The sequence below is a fragment of the Pimephales promelas genome, chromosome 11 (assembly GCF_988280905.1).
Source record: "Pimephales promelas chromosome 11, fPimPro1.hap1.1, whole genome shotgun sequence".
Taxonomy (NCBI): Eukaryota; Metazoa; Chordata; class Actinopteri; order Cypriniformes; family Leuciscidae; genus Pimephales; species Pimephales promelas.
In genome coordinates this window covers 2,739,447-2,762,710 of record NC_142779.1, presented here as the reverse complement: position 1 = coordinate 2,762,710, position 23,264 = coordinate 2,739,447, and the positions used below count along the sequence as shown (strand labels likewise).

The 23,264-nt window shown below is 34.9% G+C and overlaps 1 long non-coding RNA gene across 2 annotated transcripts in view; it reads right to left on the bottom strand.

Moving 5' to 3' along the window:
- LOC120469342 (uncharacterized) overlaps positions 1 to 15,067 on the bottom strand; it is a 33,393-nt gene extending 18,326 nt beyond the window's left edge. The window contains exons 1-4 of one of the 2 annotated variants that reach the window (XR_016145467.1): positions 14,816 to 15,067; positions 13,417 to 13,550; positions 12,222 to 12,286; positions 9,179 to 9,368 (exon numbers count right to left, since the gene is read on the bottom strand). This is a non-coding gene — a long non-coding RNA (uncharacterized LOC120469342). Of the gene's footprint in view, positions 1 to 9,178; positions 9,369 to 12,221; positions 12,287 to 13,416; positions 14,281 to 14,815 lie in introns of those variants that run through there. The other variant, XR_016145466.1, reaches the window with a different exon arrangement.
- Positions 15,068 to 23,264: the final 8,197 nt, after the last annotated feature.

Sequence of the window (23,264 nt, the reverse complement as noted above, 5' to 3'; positions counted from 1 at the left end):
TTAATAATGCTAGATCTTAGTTCTGCGTTTGACTTTGTTGATCATGATGTTCTTCTGTCTCGTCTGGAGCAATGCATTGGTTTAAGAGGCACCGTACTTGACTGGTTCCGGTCATTCCTGTCCAACAGAAAATTCTACGTAAATATAGGGAATCACTCTTCCACTGAAGCACAGGTTACATGTGGTGTCCCTCAGGGTTCAACGCTAGCACCGCTGCTGTTCTCTCTATATATACTGCCTATAGGCTCCATATTTAGACGTTTCGGAGTATCCTATCATTGCTATGCCGATGATACGCAGTTATATATACCATTTAAACGCGACAAATCTGCGTTAAATCAACTGACGGATTGCCTTAAAGATTTGAAACTATGGCTCAACAAAAACTTTCTCCACTTGAATGAGGATAAAACTGAAATAGTTCTGTTCGGGCCATCAGAGAAAAGTGACCTGAGCAATGTTGACTTGGGTTCGCTCAGTAAATATCGCACATCCTCGACAAAGAACTTGGGTTTTATATTGGATAGCGGCCTAAATTTAAATAAACAAATAAATACAGTTGTACGTGGCAGTTTTTACCACCTCCGGAGATTAGCGAAAGTTAAACCTTTCCTAAGTAGGAACAGTTTTGAGATTGTAATTCATGCCTTTATCTCATCTCGACTCGACTACTGTAACTCGCTTTATCTAGGACTACCTGCGTCATCTATCCATCGACTACAACTGATACAAAACGCAGCCGCCCGCTTGCTCACAGGCACTCGTAAACGGGACCACATTTCGCCCACATTACGTTTACTGCACTGGCTACCAGTTCAGTATCGTATTGATTTTAAAGTTTTGTTGTTTGTTTATAAAGCACTAAATAATCTGGCTCCTCAATACCTCACAGAGCTGGTGACCCTATTTGTACTCCTGTGCGTTCAATGTTCTGTGAAAGTTGTTTTTATGTGTTTGATTGATGTTTTTGTTTTTGTTTTCTTATTTTATACGGATTTTAATAGATATATTTTGTACAGCACTTTGGTCGACCTAGGTTGTTTTAAATGTGCTTTATAAATACAATAAACTTGAAACTTGAAACTTTTTAAAAATGCAAAACATAATCTGAATTTTTTGGTGTGTTTGTGTATAAAGGTGTGTGTGTGTTTGTGTGTGTGTGGATGTGTCTGTTTTGCACTCTTGATGTTTTATAGATTCACCCCTTCACTGTTGTGTGCTTTTTTTCCAAGATCGTTGCTGATTTGTAGATCGTACGCACAAAAAAACTCAGTATTTTCACATTTTTGCCAATTTCCCGTTCATTTCCTATGCGGGTCATTTTTGACCCGAAGGTCCTGAGTGTGACTATTTTTTTTTACGACCACTTAGACTTTTCAAATCCTGTCCCCAATTTTTTGGGGTGTTCATATACCAAATACCATTAAAGTCACCAAGTTTCGGACCAAGTTTTAAATTTTTTTTTATTTAAACGCTTCAGGTCATTATTGACCCGAAGAACCCGAGAGGGTTAATGGTCTTGCAACAGTAAGAGCACTATTAATGTGCTTTTTGTAATAATAATAAATTAAATAACAAACAATTGGGGAAATTTTCGTGTTTTCACTGTTATACAGTAGTGGTATAATCTTTTTATTTATTTATAGACTGAGACTATAATGGATAAACCTAAATTGAATCTGTATTATGGAATTGTCTTGTTTGAATACACTGAACATGAAGCTTTCAATAACTAAACGTCATGCAGCATGTCTTCTCATTAAAGCATTAACACACGCTGATCAATTCCTAGACGCCATCAATATTTCAGAAACTACACCTCGCATGTGCCGAAATAAAGCATCTGTTTCTGATTAAACTCAGCAGATCAACAGATGAATGAGAATCTGCTGGACTGTCAGAAGTCATTTTGCACACACTAATGCTTGTGAAAAGCTGTAAAGTCAGTCATAATTGCAAGCTTTTTAGGGGCATTCAAATGAGATTTTAAAATACATTCAGAGTCAACTATAAACCATTAGCAGTTTGACTTTGTGAAGTGATGTTTTAAACGTGTATCGGTCCAATTAAAAGGGCCAAAATGACAGTTTGCATTAGTTTTGAACAGAGATGTATAAAATACTAGAAACCCGGACTTGAGTAAAAGTACAAGTGCTCTATCAAAAAAGTGACTTGAGTAGAAGTTGAAGTGCTCTTTAAGTAGAAGTACTAAAGTATTCAACATTTTTTGTACTTAAGTAGTGAATTTTAATATAAACTACTTGCAATACTTAAGTACTAAAAGTAAAAGTACAAGTATTGTGTCGTGTAATTATTAAAGAAAGCAGTCAAAAGTTTGAACTAGCAATCAAATAAGGCCCTTTGGCGGGATACAAATTTGCTTTGGCGGCCACCAAATTTTTTTTATTGCAGGACAACCCCTGTATTAGTTGTCAATGTGTGCGTCAATCATACCATTACCCTATAAAACTGGCGTGTGATTTAGGCAGCATGAAAGCCAACTTGCAACGAATGATTCGTACAATTTTTATAATTGTAACTAGCAGAATATTTAAAAAAAATATCGAAGTAAAAGTATTAAATTAGTAAAAGTATGAGAAAAAAACAATACTCTAGTAGAGTACAGATACAGCATTTTAGAACTTAAGTAGTTCTACTTCGTTACTATACATCTCTGGTTTTGAAGCAACTGAAGTAGCAGCACGAACATTTCTTTTTCTTTATTATGGTGAATCTTTACTTTAGTGTTTGCTTTTATATTGAAAGAATGAGGTGGATAGACTAGAAAATGCAATAGTCAAAACAAACATTACTCTAATGAAAGACTGGAACTTCACCACATACTGAACAGATATATCATGTTTGCTGTGAGTGTTTTTAGGTACATTCTGATGTGACCCTCAACATGTGTTGTCTGTACAGTATATCTGTTTTTAGCTGATGAGTTAAAGGAGTAGTTCACTTTAAAAAAACTTTAGCTGATAATTTACTCACCCACGTGTCACCCAAGATGTCCATGTCTTTCTTTCTTCAGTCGAAAAGAAATTAAGGTTTTTAATGAAAACATTCCCGCATTTTCTCCATATAATGGACTTCAATGGGGTCCAAACGGTTCAAGGTCCAAATGAGAGTTTCAGTGCAGCTTCAAAGGGCTTTAAACGACACCAGATGATGAATAAGAGTCTTATCTAGCAAAACGATCACTCATTTAAAAAAAAATAAAAAAGTTTAAGTTTTATAAGCACAAATGCTCGCCTTGCTCTGTTCTGTGATGCGCGTTCGTGACTCTCCTGTTCGAACTCATTCATCAAAATGAACAAATCATTTTTCGAGTCATGACTCGAAAGGTTCTAGATAAGACCCTTATTCATCGTCTGGTGTCGTTTAAAGCCCTTTGAAGCTGCACTGAAACTCTCATTTGGACCTTGAACCGTTTGGACCCCATTGAAGTCCATTATATGGAGAAAAATGCTGGAATGTTTTCATCAAAAACCTTCATTTCTTTTCGACTGAAGAAAGAAAGACATGGACATCTTGGATGACATGGGGGTGAGTAAATAATCAGCAAAAGTTTTTTTTAAAAAGTGAACTACTCTTTTAAGGTTACAGGGGTCCAACTACGTGACTTCACCTGATTTACAGAATTGAACCCCTTTCATGTGTGTTTCTCTGAAGCAAGGTGTATATTATCTGCAGCTCTTCCTGACGAGTGAATGTTTTATCAGCCTGTTTTGGTCGACTGACTGATAATGCTGAGCTCAGGCTCTGAACTGTTTTTCGTTAGTGCTTTGTGTGTGCGTTCAGGACATCGTGATATAACACACACAGACCCACAGACGCCTTTCTTCGACCTGCGAGGTCACACCAGACCTAAATCCACGAATCGGACGACAACTATCTTGACTAATGGCGATATACCCCCATATCTATTCATATGTGTAAAGACTTTATGTTCTCTTAGCCAATCAGGAGTAGCAATGATGTAATGCATGCCCTTGCAAATGGTATAATTGATGTAAGATTTTGTGTAAAAAAAAGTTTTTTTTCTAACAGTGTTCTTGTAATTGCTATTTACTAGTAAAAAAAAGGTTATGAGACCGTATGCCGCCATCGATCCTCGACACATTTCTGAGCAGAATAAACCAAAATATGAAGAAGGTCTTTATTCTGTAAGTCTGGGGGTACCTAATAAGTCCTCTCTCTAAGCACAAGTGGGCTCTTAAAAATTAAAAGTCCCAGAACTGCTTTATAAGAGGACAACTTCACAGGCAATGACAAAATGTCCCTTGATGCACAAACCACACAGACCTGGATTCAATTTATGTCTAACCTCAGGTGTAATAAACAGTTTCAACCTGCCTTTCCCAAGCGGAAATAGAGGCTTAAACACAAATGGGGTTGCATAATTCATTCTTAGTTTCTGTTTCAAGCATTGCCCAAATCAGATCCCCATTTAGTGCCACAAAGTATATTATAAACCCATCTCGTGACAAACTTAATCTGGCCAATAGTGATTCAATATAGGGAGATACCAAATCCCCTTAAATTAGTCAAAATACAATTCTGAACCTGGAAATACTTAATAAAATCCACTTTAACCCTCAACCTGCTGGGAAAATGTGGCATTGTCTAATTAAATATGTCCTAATTTGCAAAATTTTCCAGAATAGAAATGTAAACATTGGCTGAAGCCAAATTTAAAAATCTTGTCCGCATATTAGGTTTTTACAGGATTTTTTTATCACACTGTACAAAATGAATATGCTTTATCTAATCAATAGAATTGTGGCTACAGATTACAAGCAATATTATTAATTAAATTTAACAAATTGAAATTGAGTAATAATTAATCACATTATTCCTTAAAATGAGTAAAGTTTACACCAAAAAAACTTAACAAAAATGTCTCACGTCTAAGATTAATTAAGAACTCTTTATTGTATATCGCCAACATTGAAGACACCTGATGTTAACACGCAGAATCACTGAACGAGAAAAACGTAATGTTAAAACAAACACTGATCACCATAATGGTGAGTTAAACTTGTTATAGTTTTACTCATTTGAAATGGTTAACTTTTAAGGAATTAATTTGATTAATTATTACTCAATTCTAATTTGTTAAATTGAATTAATAATTTTGTTTATAATCTGTTGCCACATTTTTTTTTGGATTAGATTAAGAATAATTATTTTTACAGTGCACTCCATTAATCAAAAATTACTGTAAATACAAACATATTTTTTTCCTCTGTGAAATGAATGAAATGTTGTATAATATCAATGTACATTTCTAAAATATTGGCTGATTATTAGTATTACTAATGCCTTATTCTGAATGACCACATTCCACCCAATACGTAAACTTAACAACTACCTTAATAATATTAGGCTAATAATAGTAATTAGGGGTTTATTGAGGCAAAAGTGTGAGAATTGGCCCCTAAACTAAAGCGTGACCCAAGGAAACAGCCTGTAAAGATACGCATTATAACTGAAATCTACAAGATAAAGTGCAATAAGTGTATTTTGAGTGTTTTTTCCACTACGAAACACATTATGAAAACGCAAATAGCACAAAATTGCCAAGTGCATGAAAATGTCTACAAAAAAACACCACTAAAAATTCCTCTTAAAAAAAACTGCATGATGTACAAGCATAAAGTGAAAGAAACACAACAGAAATATGAAAAGAGACCTGAGCATCGTGCTTGTTCAGCAAAAGGGTATAAAACAATAAAAGTGAATGTCACACAAAGCAACATCACACTAACTCGACTGATGCTGGATGCGAAAAACACAAGGGCTTCTCTTCTCTTCTCTTCTCTGGTGGCCTGAAATAAAAAGTCTGCTTGAGTTTGTTTATGTGCGTCTCTTGTTTGTGTTCAGCGGCCCGAGGCACGAGAGCCCCATCATTCAAACCTCATGCATTCTCAGCAGAACGCCACACTTCATCAGGACCAGTGATGACAATGAGAAAGCAGAGCATTCTGGGAACACAGGACAATTACTGTACTCTCAAAAGACATCACATAATGACATGTCTCTGTGATCTGCTGATCTCTTGATACTGCATGGCATAGGATCCTCCTTCAGATTTTTTGATAGTGAAAGAGCAATTTTAAATGAACACAGTTCCCCTGTTGAATAAATATGTATTTAATTGAATTAGGGTTTAAGTGCAGGGGTTTAGGCTATAAACAATCTCTCGTAGTGAAGGACCTGTTCACACCAAGAACGATAACTGTGTCTTCGTACTATAACTGTACAAATGCACAATATCATTGTTTAGTAGTGAAAGGGGTCTCTTCCTCATGTGCACCATCAACCCGGTCATGCTTTGTGCATGCATGATTAACTCAATAAAACCTACAGTATTTGATATGCAAATTTCCAAAGCCTCTAAATTATCTATGATCAAAACTTTGATGGAAAAACATTCAATATTTCTCCACAAGGTCCACCTGCATTACGTTTTGCACTAATAACATCATAATAATTAGTTCTGCATGACCTTATGGCTCAATCTGTCTCTTTTGAATCTTTGCATGTGCAAAGAGAAGCAAAAATTACTTTTGTATCCTACAAAGTAAAAGTTTCACCTTCATAAATGATTTAGTGCTGCTTAAGCGGTTTAGATCCGTCTGGAAAGATCTCACACAGACAGAAACAGCACAAACTTTCCACTCTTATTGTTAGATATTCCACTGTTTATGAATAATACCATCACAAAATCCTCAAAAAACAGTTCCTGGTTAGTTCCAAATCAGAACAGCTACACAAACACATCACATCTGGTTACCTGAGCCAAACAAGAAGGGTGAGTTGACCTTTGACCTTTCCTCACACATGTTTAATGTCATGACTGAATCTGAGGGATTCTGTCATCTGTCACCATCACTCACTCTCATCTGTCAGTGATGGCCTTTCTCTTAGTCCTCGCTCAGTTCTGGAGAAGAATCTGAGAGCGAGATCTTTATCGCTGAAAATCCAATAAATGTTTCCAGACGCTCCACGAAGCTTCTTTTTCTATTGTGCTTCCGAATAATTCCCGAGGCGAAACAAAAACAAGATGCAGAAATAACTCTTTTTAGTGCAGATTGGCATTGACAACATTGCTGGTGTTACATAGGCTACACAAATGTGTTTCCCCTGATTCCAGTGAGAGAAAGATTTATGTCGTCGGCATATGGAAATGAAAAGTCGTCCTATGTGCTGTCAAAAACAAAAAAAGATGGAGATTTAAGTGCTATAGAGAAAATGCAGAAATGACACATAGATCATCTGCTCCCTTCACTGGAGGGAAATGCCTCTCACGGAGGAATTATGTCTTAAACCACTTTAAATTATGAGCAGCTTGTAGATTGACAAGCTACAGATTTGATTGGTTGAAGTATTAAGCTTCACTAACAAACAACATACCAGGACACCCTAACAACTGCAAAGCTACTAAACTAAATAGCAAACAACATTCCAGGGCACCCTAGCAACCACTGAGAACACCATAGTAACCACATTGCAACTGCATAGCACCATCCTAGCAACCATCCAGAGGACCATAGCAACTGCTTAGCAAAGCAGTTGAAGTAGTTAGCTTCACTAAAGTTACTAAAAATATAAAACTGCATAGCAACATCCTAACAAGTGTTTGAAGTTTTGTGAAGTAGTTTGCTTTACAAAAAGCTAGTTTAGAAAAATAATAAGCCACATCCCAGAACACCCAAGCAACTGCAAAGCAACACCCTAGCAACCACCCAGAACACCCAAACAACTGCAAAGCAACACCCTAGCAACCACCCAGAACACCCAAGCAACTGCAAAGCAACACCCTAGCAACCACCCAGAACACCCAAGCAACTGCAAAGCAACACCCTAGCAACCACCCAGAACACCCAAGCAACACCCTAGCAACTACAAAGCAACACCCTAGCAATGACCCAGAACACCCAAGCAACTACTGCAAAGCAACACCCTAGCAACCACCCAAAACACCCAAGCAACTACTGCAAAGCAACACCCTAGCAACCACCCAGAACACCCAAGCAACTACTGCAAAGCAACACCCTAGCAACCACCCAGAACACCCAAGCAACTGCAAAGCACCCTAGCAACCACCCAGAACACCCAAGTAACTGCAAAGCAACACCCTAGCAACTGCAAAGCAACACCCTAGCAACCACCCAGAACACCCAAGCAACTACTGCAAAGCAACACCCTAGCAACCACCCAGAACACCCAAGCAACTGCAAAGCACCCTAGCAACCACCCAGAACACCCTAGCAACTGCAAAGCAACACCCTAGCAATGACCCAGAACACCCAAGCAACTGCAAAGCAACACCCTAGCAACCACCCAGAACACCAAAGCAACTGCAAAGCAACACCCTAGCAACCACCCAGAACACCAAAGCAACTGCAAAGCAACACCCTAGCAACCACCCAGAACACCCTAGCAACCACCCACTCAAGAAAGTCATACAGATTTGGAATGCCATGAGAGTTAATAATTGACGACAGATGTTTTCTTGTAATTAAGGTTAGTTTACAATGCAGATATTACAAAGAAAAACATTTTTTTAAACGAATATCATCCAATTATTTAAAAAAAAAAAGCTTTTACAGAACTTTCATAATTACATACTTATTTAAATCAATTATTTGACAAATGACTGAATATGTGGATTAGTTTGAACTGTATATAGACTGTTTGGGGTTTTGCAGAATTTTTCTCCCTGGTTTGAAATCTTTCTAAAATCATATTTCAGTGGACTTTTTTGATCACATGGTTCAAACAGATATTTTATCATATGATATCTGATTGTTTATACTTACATTGACATGGTCAGTTTTGACTTAAAAAAGTAATCATTTTACAAAAAGAAATACTAAATATTGTTCTTGTCACAAAGAATAAGAATATTGACTGTAAATTCAAGCCCAAATCATTTTTGCATGTTTTGAAAGAGAAATGCCATGGTCTGTTAATATTATCATTGTTGATTCTAATTAATGCAAATCCTATTATGGAGTATCATAAATGTCAGCTGATATATTTACTGCTGATTTAGTTGTGTAAGGCACTTTGTAGTTAAGAGTTTATCATTCAAACTAATTTGCATTAAAAACTAATTCCAGTGTCAAACAGCATATTGTAAATCAGGTGTCTTTACACATCTCACCTTCAAGAGGAATATCTGCTCTTGTCAACGCTTGGCATCCTGACTGCGCATGCATATTCATATTCATATTCATCCACAGTTCATCAACTCACACTCCGTCCTAATGTGAGCGCCCGAGGCTGGAGCACAGAAGAACACAGGCCATCCATCAAAGAAATGCTAATCTCTCTGCTGAGGCGTCTTCTGCTGTCTTTACGGGGCAAAGGAGAATACAAAGATGAGGAATGGAGAATTTAACGGATGGAAACTCATGTCAGTGAGAATGGAAAAGTCCAAAATAGTGAAAAAAAAAAATCACATTTTTTTTCATCTGTGACTAAAAAAAGACTGATAATTTGAACATTTCTTATTTGTAATATCAATAATTACAATAATGCAATCAAAGCTCAGCAGACTGAGGGTTTAAAGCTACACTGTGTGATTTTTACCCCCATCTAGTGGTGAAAAGGTATATGACCATCCAGTGAATATTAGTTTCTGTTCCTCTCAATTCCGATTTCGTTTTAACTCCTACGGTGGCCAATGTAGTCCAAGATTAACACGGCTTCCAGTTCGACCTCGTCCATGAGTGTTAACTCAAACGTAAACGCGAAAGGCCAAGCTTATGTCCCTCTTTGGCTAATGTACTTTCAAGATGGAGGGGCAACATGTCGACCCCTTACCCATATGTATTTTCAATGGCATATTATACACTCACGAGAATACTTTATTACTTGAACGAAGTAAATATACATTAATGAGCACATATATTTTTGAAAGAACTAAGTGTTTTTAGCTAAGAATAAACTAAAAGAGTTACACAGTGTAGCTTTAAACAGAGAAATGAAGAAGATTATATTGTGTTTAAAGGTGCGCGCTGTTGAGATCATGTGACCAGCAAATAATACTCACTTTACACACTAAAAGTTGCTGCTTTAAAATTTGAAGTACAATCAACTTGGATGTTTAAGTCATTCAACTCAATGACTTGATTAAAATGAGTTGAATCTTGAAAATTGCTTTACGAGTGAAAGCGATGTAAAAACATATGTTGTTATAACTTATTAATCATATCATTTTTTTTCAGTATACTGGGTTTCCAGAAGGACTTGCTAAAACATTTGGGATACATGGATCTATGATTTGCATGTATGGATGAAATATCCCTTTAATTATTAATGACAGAATGAAATCTGCAATAAAAATATAGGCCTACATAAAAAACAAAATACAAAATAGATGCAAAAATCAAAACCATTTCTGAAAGTAACTAACTAAAAGTAAATGTAATGTAATTTGAAAACTAAAATATAAAAGTATAATAGGCCATCTTCACTGAAAAAGTCTGATTTGACACACTGAAGCTGGAACTGAAAGAGTGTGTGTGTATACACACATGTTCAGTCGCTGGCTGCAATGCATTCCTCTCGGGGAATTAAAGAAGATGCTGTCTGATATCGGCTATTAACTTCACTTAACAGATTTCACAAGTGAGCAGGGAAATGGCTGTCCGAAGGTAGGGCTGAACGATTAATTGCATTTGCGATAAAATCGCGATATGATGAAACGCGATTTTGTAATCGCAAGAGCTGCGATTATACTGGTCACGTGACACGCGAGAGAAAAGCAGTCTGCAAGATAAAGCATCAACTTGCCACGCTACGCGGTCTGGCTTTCAGAAAAGAACAGTTAATTGTGTTATTTATTCTCTCCTCTCCTCAACAATCCTGGATCGATTCAGAGAATTTCAGAATCGAGTATGAGCTTATAGTTTTTAAACACAGATGCGTGATGATGACGCTGCGCGTGCTTTAGAAACGAACCGCGTTCTGAATCTGCTTGCTTCTATTTTCTCGCTCTCTCTCTTCCTCACTCACACACACGACACCGCTCGAACCTTCCAAAACATAGTAACGTTATTTCATAAAGTTCGGGATTGAACCGAATTACAAGGACATTCGCGGGCTTCATTGAACAGGTTTTGCCGCTTTGCTTGATGTTATAACATTACACTTGCAGTGCGCGTTCTCTCCCGCGGGAATTTTATTTACAAATGCTTCAGTTCACAGAGGCATTATTTATGTCTTTTGGAATGCAGTTGGCTTATATATTAAAACCATGAAAATCACTGAGAAGGCTGCTTTCATTTTAAAATAATAACGCGTGCTTGTGAAGAGCGCTCGTGCATGCGGCTGTGAGTGACTCATTGGTAAATGTACTTGCATGTCAAAATGCTTTTATGACGCGGCGAAATTAATGTAAACACGGTCAGTTATAGACCATTTCACAAGATGTAAACAACACTGGTCCAGAAGCACTTGTTTCAGTTTTTTTAACACTACATAAAAGCCGGGATAAAATACAACCAACAGAACATATAAAACTGAATCAAAAAGTTAAACAAACATCTTTAAGATGTTTTATTTACATGTGAAATAAAGAAAACAGTTACAAACTGAAACAGGAAGTGCTCCTGGACCAGTGTTGTTTATATCTTGTGAAATGGTCTATATCTTAAACCAACAGGACAAACCACATTTACAATTTCAAAAGAGATATATGCATTAGTGTGAATGCAGCTTATCATATCTAAACTGAGGGGAAATCACTCAGACAGCCTACTTTTAAATACAGTGACCACTCTTTCTTTATTGCTTGTAATGTTTTTTTTTTGTTTCTCTTTATTTACTAGCTTTTATATTTTGAAGCTATATTATGTTATATAGCCTATTTAAAATTCTTAACATGTAATTGCTTTAATTAAATGTTTTTTTTATATTTATTTTTTAAAGTATGTGTTTTTACACATGTAATTAAATTAAGAGTTATTAAGATTAATTAATAAGAAAAAAAGTAGATCGAATCATGAGCTATCTAAAGATTCCCATCCATACTGTACAATGATTTATAGCTTGTCTTTGTCGACTAATACAGAAGGTAAATAACTTTTTTTTTTAAATCGCATATTAAATCGCAATCGCAATATTGGCTAAAAAAAATCGCAATTAGATTATTTTCCAAAATCGTTCAGCCCTATCCGAAGGTGTGCGTGAAGAGGAATTACCATACAGATTGGCTCTTTCAATGGTCCATTATGCGCTCAGGTTTCATTATCATGGCAGGTTTCGGCTGTGAAAGGAAACAAATGCCAAAAAAACATTAAATGACACATGCATTAAATCCGCAAAATAGGAGTAAAGCAATGACTTCATGACTTTGCATTCATAACAATTCATTTAATTCATTTCCACCAGCCACATTTATCTCATTCATCATCAAATTATAATCTGTTTGTGCATTAGCATTTATATGTAGACTTCTCTGCTACAGTAAGTGGCATTCAAAACAGAAATGCTGGCTTTTAGCATGATCTGACTACTTTTGGTTTCTGACGTAATCTGTAGACTTTCCACATTAATAATGCCTTTTCAACCCTGGGTTATGAAACAATAATCCAGAGCAGAGGAGCTCTTAAAATGACAGAATACTGGCTATTCATTTTTTAAAAATAAATAATTAAATTAATAAACAGTCAGAAAGAAAAAGGAAAAAATAAGTGCGTCTTTAAACAAACAAATAAACAAATGCATTTAAACAAAGAAAAGAAAAAGGAAAAATAAATATTTTGTTACATTTAAATAATCATTGATGAAATATAAATAAATAAATAAATAAAAGGAAAAACAGTATCTTTAAACAAATAAATAAATAATTTTAAACAATGAAAATGAAATATTTCTTTAAATGTAAATAATTATTGATTAAATATAAATAAATAGTCAAAAATAAAAAGGAAAATAAGTATTTCTTTAAATACGGGCGAAAAAGGAAAGAAATAAATATCTCTTTAAATTTAAATAATTATTGATGAAATATAAATAAATGAATGATAAGGCAGAATTGAAATATTTTATTGAAATATTTTAAATTTAAATAATTACTAATTAAACTAACAAACAAGGAAATGACAAAAGGAAAGGAAAAATAACAATTTCTTTACATATATAAATGAAAAAGAAAAAGAAAAGAAAAAAAATATTTCTTTAACAAACAAACAAACAAACAAACAAATTTAATGGAAATAAAAGACAAAAGTCAAAAGGAAAGAAAAAAAAATAATTCTTTAAATGTAATAAATAATAGTTATTTTATAAAAATAAAAAAAATTGTATGTCATATCAAAACTTCCTCTTTTACTAAGACATTTGTTCCTAACATTTATTGTTTAAATAAACATATGTAAATGAAACATAGCCTACCGTCTTGTTTGATGGTGGGTATCCTCCCTCGCATGCTCCTGCTCTTCTCCTCATCATCAGTCAGGGTTTAGCAGCAGTTTCACCCTGTCCTGCATCCACCTTCCCATCAGCTCTTCGGTGGCTTAATCCCAGTTCTGTGATCATCAGCATTAGCTTATTGAGGACATCTAACTCGCCTCACATGGAGAGTTTCTTCTTTGATACGCAAAGCCGCTAGCGTGATGAGAATGTACTGACAGGTCTCTGAACAGTGGGACTTCTCCAGATTTAAAGAGCTCGTTGAGTGCCAGCCGGGGCCTAATAAACCACTAACACTTAAAGGACAACTCCGGCGCAAAATGAACCTTTGGTCTAATTACACATTGCTACCTAGTCAACCGTTATCCGAGATTTGTTTTCATGATTGCCGAATGTAAATAGTTTTATTTCTAAAAACAGTTTAGCCTATAACGCTAGTATAATGCTAGTATATAGGGCATAGAGTAATGACAAATAAAAATCGCTTGTTATTACCACTAACAAGGCTCAAAATAGCCCCACACCAACGCAACAGCATAACAAGGGTCCCTACATTCAAACCGAAGCATTGAGAACTTTGTTAGTGTCCAAACAGTTTAATAAGAAGATATTTTATACACACAGTCAACTTCGCGAATACAGGAAGAAGCCATCTTTGAAAAATAGTCTCGACCAGTCGATCTACGAGCGCCGATCCAAGTGCGCTGAACTGTGCAGAATCTCATATGGTCCGTTGTTTCCAGAAGAAACACAAACACAAACCGTTTACTTGTCTTCAATATGTACACGTAGCCTACTGTTCGCGCTCACATTATCACCTTATTCACATCTCACCACCGCACTTGGATCGGCATTCGTAGATCGACTGGTCGAGACTATTTTTCCAAGATGGCTTCTTCCTGTATTCGCGAAGTTGACTGTGTGTATAAAATATCTTCTTATTAAACTGTTTGGACACTAACAAAGTTCTCAATGCTTCGGTTTGAATGTAGGGACCCTTGTTATGCTGTTGCGTTGGTGTGGGGCTATTTTGAGCCTTGTTAGTGGTAATAACAAGCGATTTTTATTTGTCATTACTCTATGCCCTATATACTAGCATTATACTAGCGTTATAGGCTGTTTTTAGAGATAAAACTATTTACATTCGGCAATCATGAAAACAAATCTCAGATAACGGTTTACTAGGTAACAATGTGTAATTAGACTAAAGGTTCATTTTGCGCCGGAGTTGTCCTTTAAATCAACAGCTAACAGATAGCTTTAGCTCTGGAGACTTTCTGTTTTGTAGAAATATCCAAGTCTATTTCTTCAAGACTTGTTCTACCTTACAATAAACGATGAACTTGATACAGGTGAAACATTTCAAAACAAAATACCTTACGTTTATCAAGGTTATTGTCACGTTGTGGGTTTTGACTCTTGTTCCTTGTAACCTGTCATGTGATTCCCTGATTGTCATGTGATCCTGCTATGTGTCATTTGTTAATCGTCTGATCATTGTTCACGAGTCAAACATGTAACTTTTAGGAATAGAAAAACAGCAGATGAAAAATAAAGTTGTGTGTTCATTTAATGATATTTTATACTGAACAAATCTTGTCAAGTACAAAACAATTTTTCAAATGATGCCACATCCTCTTCACTGTTTCATTTTAAAATTAGTGCTGTCAAACGATTAATCGCATCCAAAATAAAAGTTTGTGTTTACATAATATATGTGGGTGCACTGTGTATAATTATTTTATATATTAATACACACACATGCTTGTATATATTTAAGAAATATTTTCATGTACATGCTGTATATAGATATATATATATATATATAACTTATATTATATATAAATATAAATATGTTATGTATAAGTAATATTTTTTCCTTAAATATAGATGCATGTGTGTGTATTTGTATATATAAAAAATAATTATACACAGTGCACCCACATATATTATGTAAACACAAACTTTTATTTTGGATGCGATTAATCGTGATTAATCGTTTGACAGCCCTATTTAAAATACAATTTTGAGATAAATAAGTGATGTGATGGTGAATCAAAATTCACAAAATATATCAAATATATATATAATATATAAGGGAAATAAATGTTTTATAAAAATGTGATTAATAAAATTGTGCTCTAGTGCTTTTTTTGTTTTTTTTAATAAATAACTTAATTAAAAATGTAATTAATATGAATGCATTATTTAATAGCTTGGCACCAAACCAGCTTTGAAGTCCTCTCGCTGATGAACTCTTCTTCTGATTTTTGCCTCGTGACTGCCGATGATTTGAGATCATCTTCAGGTCAAAGTTCACCCAAAAATGAAAGATTTACTCACCCTGTGTTGTTCCAAACCCGCGACTTTATTGTGTGGAGCAGAAAAGTAGATATCCAGCAGAAAGTTCATGCTGATCTTGACCATACAGTGAAAAAAGACAGCTCTAAAACTTCAAGTGTTATAAAAGTAATCCACACAGTTGTGAAGCATCATATTTTTGCAGAAACCATTTTTAACGATTTTTTGATGAATAGAAAGTAGGCTATATTTGCAAAAGCATGGAAGCTTGTTTCTGCCACAGGAAAAAAAAAAGTTTTTGTAATTATATCTCGCAATTTGGACTTTTTTCTCTGAATTATATCACACAATTCTTAGAAAAAAGTCAGAATTGCGAGATATAATCTTGCAATTGCCAGAAAAAAAGTCAGAATTGTAAGAGAAAAGGGCGCAATTACCTTTTTTATTTTTATTATGAGGCAGAAAGAAGCTTCCATGTAAAAACAATGTGATCCTGTCATGCAGGCTTTTTCAAAACAAGCTGATTTCAATTATAATAGACCCCTTTCCACAATTCAAAATTGTTATTTATTCTGAAGGTCAGAAACTAAACTAAAGAGAAACTAAATTACGACTATTACCGTGCATGCAAGGCATCTTGACTAACATAAGTGACCCCTAAAAGACAAGTTTCATGTTTTCATTCGGTGACCATTTAACATCTTTGGAAGTAAAAGTTGATCAAAGTTTTCAAAGTGTGCAAATATGTTCCTGCACGCAATTATTTCACTCAACCATGCATTTTCATCATGCAATTACTGGTTTAGTTTTAATTGCAGTTCTGTGGGAACATTGCATTGAGTGGTGATGTTTGTTAGCCTGAAGTAAGCAGATGTTATCTCAGTTTAATGCAAGCCCACAAAAAAGACCTATTGACTAGCAGGCGGTGATTATTCCGGTTGTGTAGGACTGATTGTGATTCGCTGTGGGCTAGTCAACACAGTTCAGCCTCACAGCTTGTTTCTGTGCACGAGGATCACGACCTCAGCTAGTGTAGAAAAACAATTTGTTCAGCGGTGACAGGGAAGATTGGGTGAAAACGCTGCTTCACTTTGAATGAGCATCACCAGGAAGATTGAGGCGAGCGGACAGAACACACACACACCAATGCATCATGCCATCGCACACTAGAAGGAGCTCAGAATAACGCCCGTTTCACCCATACTCCGTGTGCAAAAAAAAAATTGTCAGCATTGCGATTATCTTAAACATATGCACGTTTAAACACAATTTAAACAACGTAGGCCCATAATTCCATGCATTATGCCTATATATTAAGTTGCTCACGCAAGTGGTCAAATATGTAACCATGTACTTATATCAAAATCGCAAACATTTTAAATTAAAACTTAAAATTGACAAAAACAGCCGACTTGCATGCCTTTACTTTTGCATTTAAATTTTAATACAATAAATCTTGCATGTCACAACTGGAACGGATCGACGGACTGCATCCGCGTGCAGTGTGAAAGCTCTAACCTATGGAAGCTTGTTTACACTGAATAGAAAAAAAACAAAAAAACAATTGTGACTTTTTATCTCACAATTGCGAGATATGAAGTCAGAATTGTGAGAAATAGAGTCAGAATTGATTGATATAAAGTTAATTGCGTGATATAAAGTCAGAATTGACATAAAGTCAGAACTGCATGTTGTAAAGTCAGAATTGTGAGATATTCTGAGGGGGAAAGGTTAGTCTTTCTTTCCTTAGAATTGGCCTGATAACTCGCAATTTCGAGTATCTCACAATTCTGAGAAAGAATTTCGAGAAGTATTTGAATTGTGAGAAATAAAGTCGCAATTGCAAGAAAAAAAGACAGAATTGAGACTTTATATCTCACAATTCTGACTTTTTTTCTCACAATTGCGACTATATTTCTCATAATTGCGAGTTTACATCCCGCAATTCTGTCTTTATAACACATAGGCCTAATTACGAGTTTATAATCTCGAAATTCTGACATCTTTTCTCAGAATTGTGAGATATAAACTCGAAATTGCGAGTTATCAGGCCAATTCTAAGGAAAGAAAGACCAACTTTTCCCCCTCAGAATATCTCACAATTCTGACTTTACAACATGCAATTCTGACTTTATATCAATTCTGACTTTATATCAATTCTGACTTTATATCACGTAATTCTAACTTTATATCAATCAATTCTGACTCTATATCACGCAATTCTGACTTTATAATACGCAATTCTAACTTTACTGTATATCACGCAATTGCAACTTTATATCTCGCAATTCTGACTTTGTAATACACAATTGTGACTTTATATCTCGCAATTCTGACTTTATCACGCAATTCTGACTTTATATCTCACAATTGCGAGATATGAAGTCAGAATTGTGAGAAATAGTCGCAATTCCGAGATATAAAGTCTCAATTGTGAGAAAAAAAAGACAGAATTGAGACTTTATATCTCACAATTCTGACTTTTTTTCTCACAATTGCGACTATATTTCTTATAATTGCGAGTTTACATCCCGCAATTCTGTCTTTATAACACATAGGCCTAATTACGAGTTTATAATCTCGCAATTCTGACATCTTTTCTCAGAATTGTAAGATATAAACTCGAAATTGCGAGTTATCAGGCCAATTCTAAGGGAAAAAAGACTAACTTTTCCCCCTCAGAATATCTCACAATTCTGACTTTACAACATGCAATTCTGACTTTATATCAATTCTGACTTTATATCACGCAATTGTGACTTTATATCACTCAATTGCGGCTTTATATCACGTAATTGTGACTTTATATCACTCAATTCTGACTTTATATCTCACAATTCTGACTTTATATCTCACAATTCTGACTTTATATCACTCAATTGCGGCTTTATATCACGCAATTCTAACTTTATAATACACATTTGTGACTTTATATCTCGCAATTCTGACTTTATATCTCGCAATTGTGACTTCATATCACGTAATTGTGACTTTATATCACTCAATTCTGACTTTATCACTCAATTGCGACTTTATATCACTCAATTCTGACTTTATAATACACAATTGTGACTATCTCGCAATTGCGACTTTATATCACGCAATTCTGACTTTATATCTCGCAATTCTGACTTTATTACACGCAATTGCGACTTTATATCATGCAATTCTGACTTTATCACACGCCGTTGTGAGAAAAAAAGTCAGAATTGTGAGATAAAAAAATCGCAATTACCTTTTTTATTTTTTATTCTGTAGTGGAAACAAGCTTCCGTACTAACCTGTTAACATACGGAAAAAAATACGCACCGCATACGAACGGGCACAGCAATCGGATTATGTGTGAAACGGGTGTAAGAGAACAGTTGCAGTTTCCAAAACTGACAGCCTTTTGAGTTCCACTACTAACAACACAAGGACAGCACTGTCATGTCATGGTCAACTATTCCTTTAAATGCTGTCTTTGCAGCTCGGCTTTATGTAGTTTTGCACAGTTTAGTTACTGAAACAAATGTCAAACAACAGAGTGCAACTACTCGCCTCCGTTTGCTGTATCATAAAGATATGAGGGGGAAGAAAAGACAGAGAAATTCTTAGAATAGATTTTAATTTTGTATATGCATGACTCATTAGATTTTAAAATAATTATAAAAGTACAATCATCGTTATAAATGTGCAACTTGCAACCAGAAGTAATTTGCATACAGTAAATCAATGATGCGCCACGATGCAGACAACATAGGTTAGAGTCTCGAATGAAGACTTCTGAGGACTGATGATCAGGAAACCAGGTCTAGATCACTGATCGTGTCACAATAAAGCACTGATTCTTCACACCACACAACAGTCAACATGAAATCAACCCTATTTTATATATATACTGTATAGGCCTATTCAATTTTTAGAATGAACAAATGTTCATGGTCTCATTATGAATGATTCATAAGTACATGCTATTTCAGTGAAAAATAACGTTTATCTTCCACAAAAACGTCAACATTTCAGATAGAATCAAGATGAACCTGTTGCGTGTTTCGTTCTTTGAATGCCATTTCATGTTGACTTTAACCTTCATTGAAGTATTGAATTATATATGAATCTAATCGGACGGTTTCATACATGCATGTTTCTGAGAGAGAGAGAAAGCGAACAGGAGGGATAGATTGAGTAGGCAAACACCTATTCTGCTCTGCTCTTCTTGCATATTGATCTTTCTTAAAATAAAACCATGATGAAAATTCATGTCAACAGTTAAACAGTCTGAGTCACACTTACCACAATTATACTGTAAAATCTGATCCATCTTTTCATTGTACACTGCAAAATACTGTCTGAATCTGCAAAAGGGGAGAGCGTGCATAATTATTAATCTTGCCATCTTTTTATTAAGAAGCATATGCCAACAGTGAGAGATGCATAAAGACTAAGATATACTACAGGTCATTTAGTATCACCATGTTGTTTCATATTTATTAATACTAAATGACCCTTGCAGACACAAATAATAACCAAACGGCAGCAAATTAAACCCTTTTGCAATCATCTAACCATACAAGATGGAAGAGATAGAAAATAAAAATACTGGATGGCCAAAAAGATTGACTATTTTACATTTTGCTTAATTACGTCCAATAACAATAATTTTCCCTTGACTGTGAGTGTGAGTGAAGAAATGTGTGTTATAATTGCAGCGGTCACTAAAATTCAGTATGCACACGTAAAGAAACCATTACTATAATTTTCATGTCATTCATGCATTTACCAAAACAATTTGAATCAGAAAGCAGTTGTAATCTAAACCTGGTTTCCACCTTACAACTGAAATTGGGCTTCATATTGCTGTTAAAAACACAAAAGAAGACATGATGGACAGGTTATTTGAGTCTAGGCTACACAAACAAAAAATACAACTGAAATTCCCAGATCTCCCAACTCCTGGGGAAAATGGAGGACTTCAGTTCAGTTAGATCCATTGCAATCAATGGAGATTCATTTTGCAAAATGCAAAAGATTTACTGTACAGAGTAAGTCAGATCTACATTAGTTACATGGTTGAGGAACAAAATAAGGCAGTTGATATCGAGCCATGCATGCATTTTAAGAGAACAAACTGAGTCTTAAATACGTTTATTTGAAATATTTCAAGGTTCCTTCACAAGCTCATATGAAGATTCGTTTTGAGTTGCATTTCCATCTCAAACTCTCTCTTAATCACTCATGCATGCCCAATGATATGTTCAGGTCATGATGTAATGAGCAGTTTTCTACAAATTTGATGTGTCATCGGTATATATTATCATTAACTAAAACTATTCTAGAAAACTTGAAAACGGAAATAAAACATAAATATTAGCTTAAATAGGTTGAGTTGAAGCATTAAAATTACCTGGATAATATAAATAAAAAATCTAGGGCTCAAAAATCGCGATTAATCGCATCCAAAATAAAGTTTGTGTTTACATAATATATGTGGGTGCACTGTGTATAATTATTTTATATATATAAATACATAGAAATATTTGCATGTATATACTGTATAGATTTATATATAATTTATATTATATATAAATATAAATATTTTATTCATAAATAGTATTTTTTTTCTTAAATATACATGCATGTGTGTGTATTTATATATACAAAATAATTAGACACAGTGCACCCACATATATTATGTAAACTTTTATTTTGGATGCGATTAATCGCGATTAATCGTTTGACAGGCCCTAAAAAAATCAAAATGAAATTTTTAAATAAACAAAATTTTACCTAAATAGTGAACTGAAAACGAATAGAAATGACAACAAAAAAATAAACTAATTAAAATAAAAAATAAAAATATATAATAAAAGATAATAAATCATTTGAATAAAAATAATAGTATATATATAACACTATATACGGTATACAGCATGCTTATTATGTTCCAAAAACCAGTATGACCACCTTAAAACGGCACGACTAGCTGGTAACTGGTTTATTGCTGATCCAAGATGATTTTGGACCAGCTAATGACCAAGTTAGATGAGCTAGAAACCAGATACCAGTTTTTACATGATTTATCCCGCTAGAATGTGATTTATCATTTTGTTCGTCCATTTCAAACTCATTTAATCATTTGTTCCAACCGAGTCCAACCAACACTGCCAGGTGTGATACATGAACATATTTGTATATAAAAATAGATCTATAAGAGATACAAGTGGCTCTCGTATGGCTTTACCATAGTCGCATGCAAAAAACTATCAGAAGTTTGAACTACCTGAGGTTGTATATTATAAGCAAGAGCCGAAATCTTCAGTCATTTCCCTTTGTAATATGCAAAAAGAATCAGAAATTGTTCTGCTTGACTGTACCGCACTATTTACATTGATGTTTGCGTATAGCTGTGCTGTGTGTGTGTTTGTGCGTTTGTGTGTTGTGAATGCACACTTATAGAGCCAGTTCTGTGCTGATGTGTCTTTCCCTCCCTCCTCAACTCAGGATTTTACACCACACTAGCATTTGTTTCTGCCGGCTACACACACAAATGCTGTACAACAGCTCATTTAGCATCTATTGCAATTCATCAAGCAGGTGCTTGTTTTATTAAAGCAGTTTAAGTTATCATTTGGGGAAGTTCGCAAGGGCAGATTTGCAGTAAGAAAGCAACGGAAAGTCGTTCATTTTCAGTGAGAGTTGGTGATTTGAGACAACATGAGCGAAGAGAGTTAATTAGAGTTCATTAGAGTTCAGTTTTATGCAAAAGAGCAGTAATGCATTGTGACGTTCAGCAAACTGCACATTATGAGGACAAATGAGCTATGAGTGTTTACATGCACAACAAAACATTGATAATTATCAAAAATCTGCTTATTAAAGAAACTGAAACTGCCAACACTCACTTTAAATGAGATTTTGAAACGATCAGGATTCATTACACAGTCACCGCCACGCCGAATAAGCTCACAGAATGTCGATCAAGCCATTTAAATGCACAGCCGAATCGTAATAAGTATGTTAATGAGTGCATGTAAGGTCATGTCCTAAACAGCTCGACATGTTCTTTTAACTGGGAACGTTGCAAAAGGTTAAAGCAAAACCCATTACACCCATTCCACTTTATATACGTAAACACACACACCAGACTTGAGTTGCTTTTCTCAGTTTGTGCATGTCTTGTTTACATTTTCAAGAAAATAATTTCAAAATCTCATTAAAGGAGTAGTTCACTTTAAAAAAAACTTTTGCTGATAATTTACTCACCCCCATGTCATCCAAGATGTCCATGTCTTTCTTTCTTCAGTCGAAAAGAAATTAAGGTTTTTGATGAAAACATTCCAGGATTTTCTCCATATAATGGACTTCAATGGGGTCCAAACGGTTCAAGGTCCAAATGAGAGTTTCAGTGCAGCTTCAAAGGGCTTTAAACGATTTCAGACGATGAATAAGAGTCTTATCAAGCGAAACGATCGCTCATTTGAAAAATAAATAAAAAAGTATAAGTTTTATAAGCACAAATGCTCATCTTAAATCTTTTTTGGTTCGAA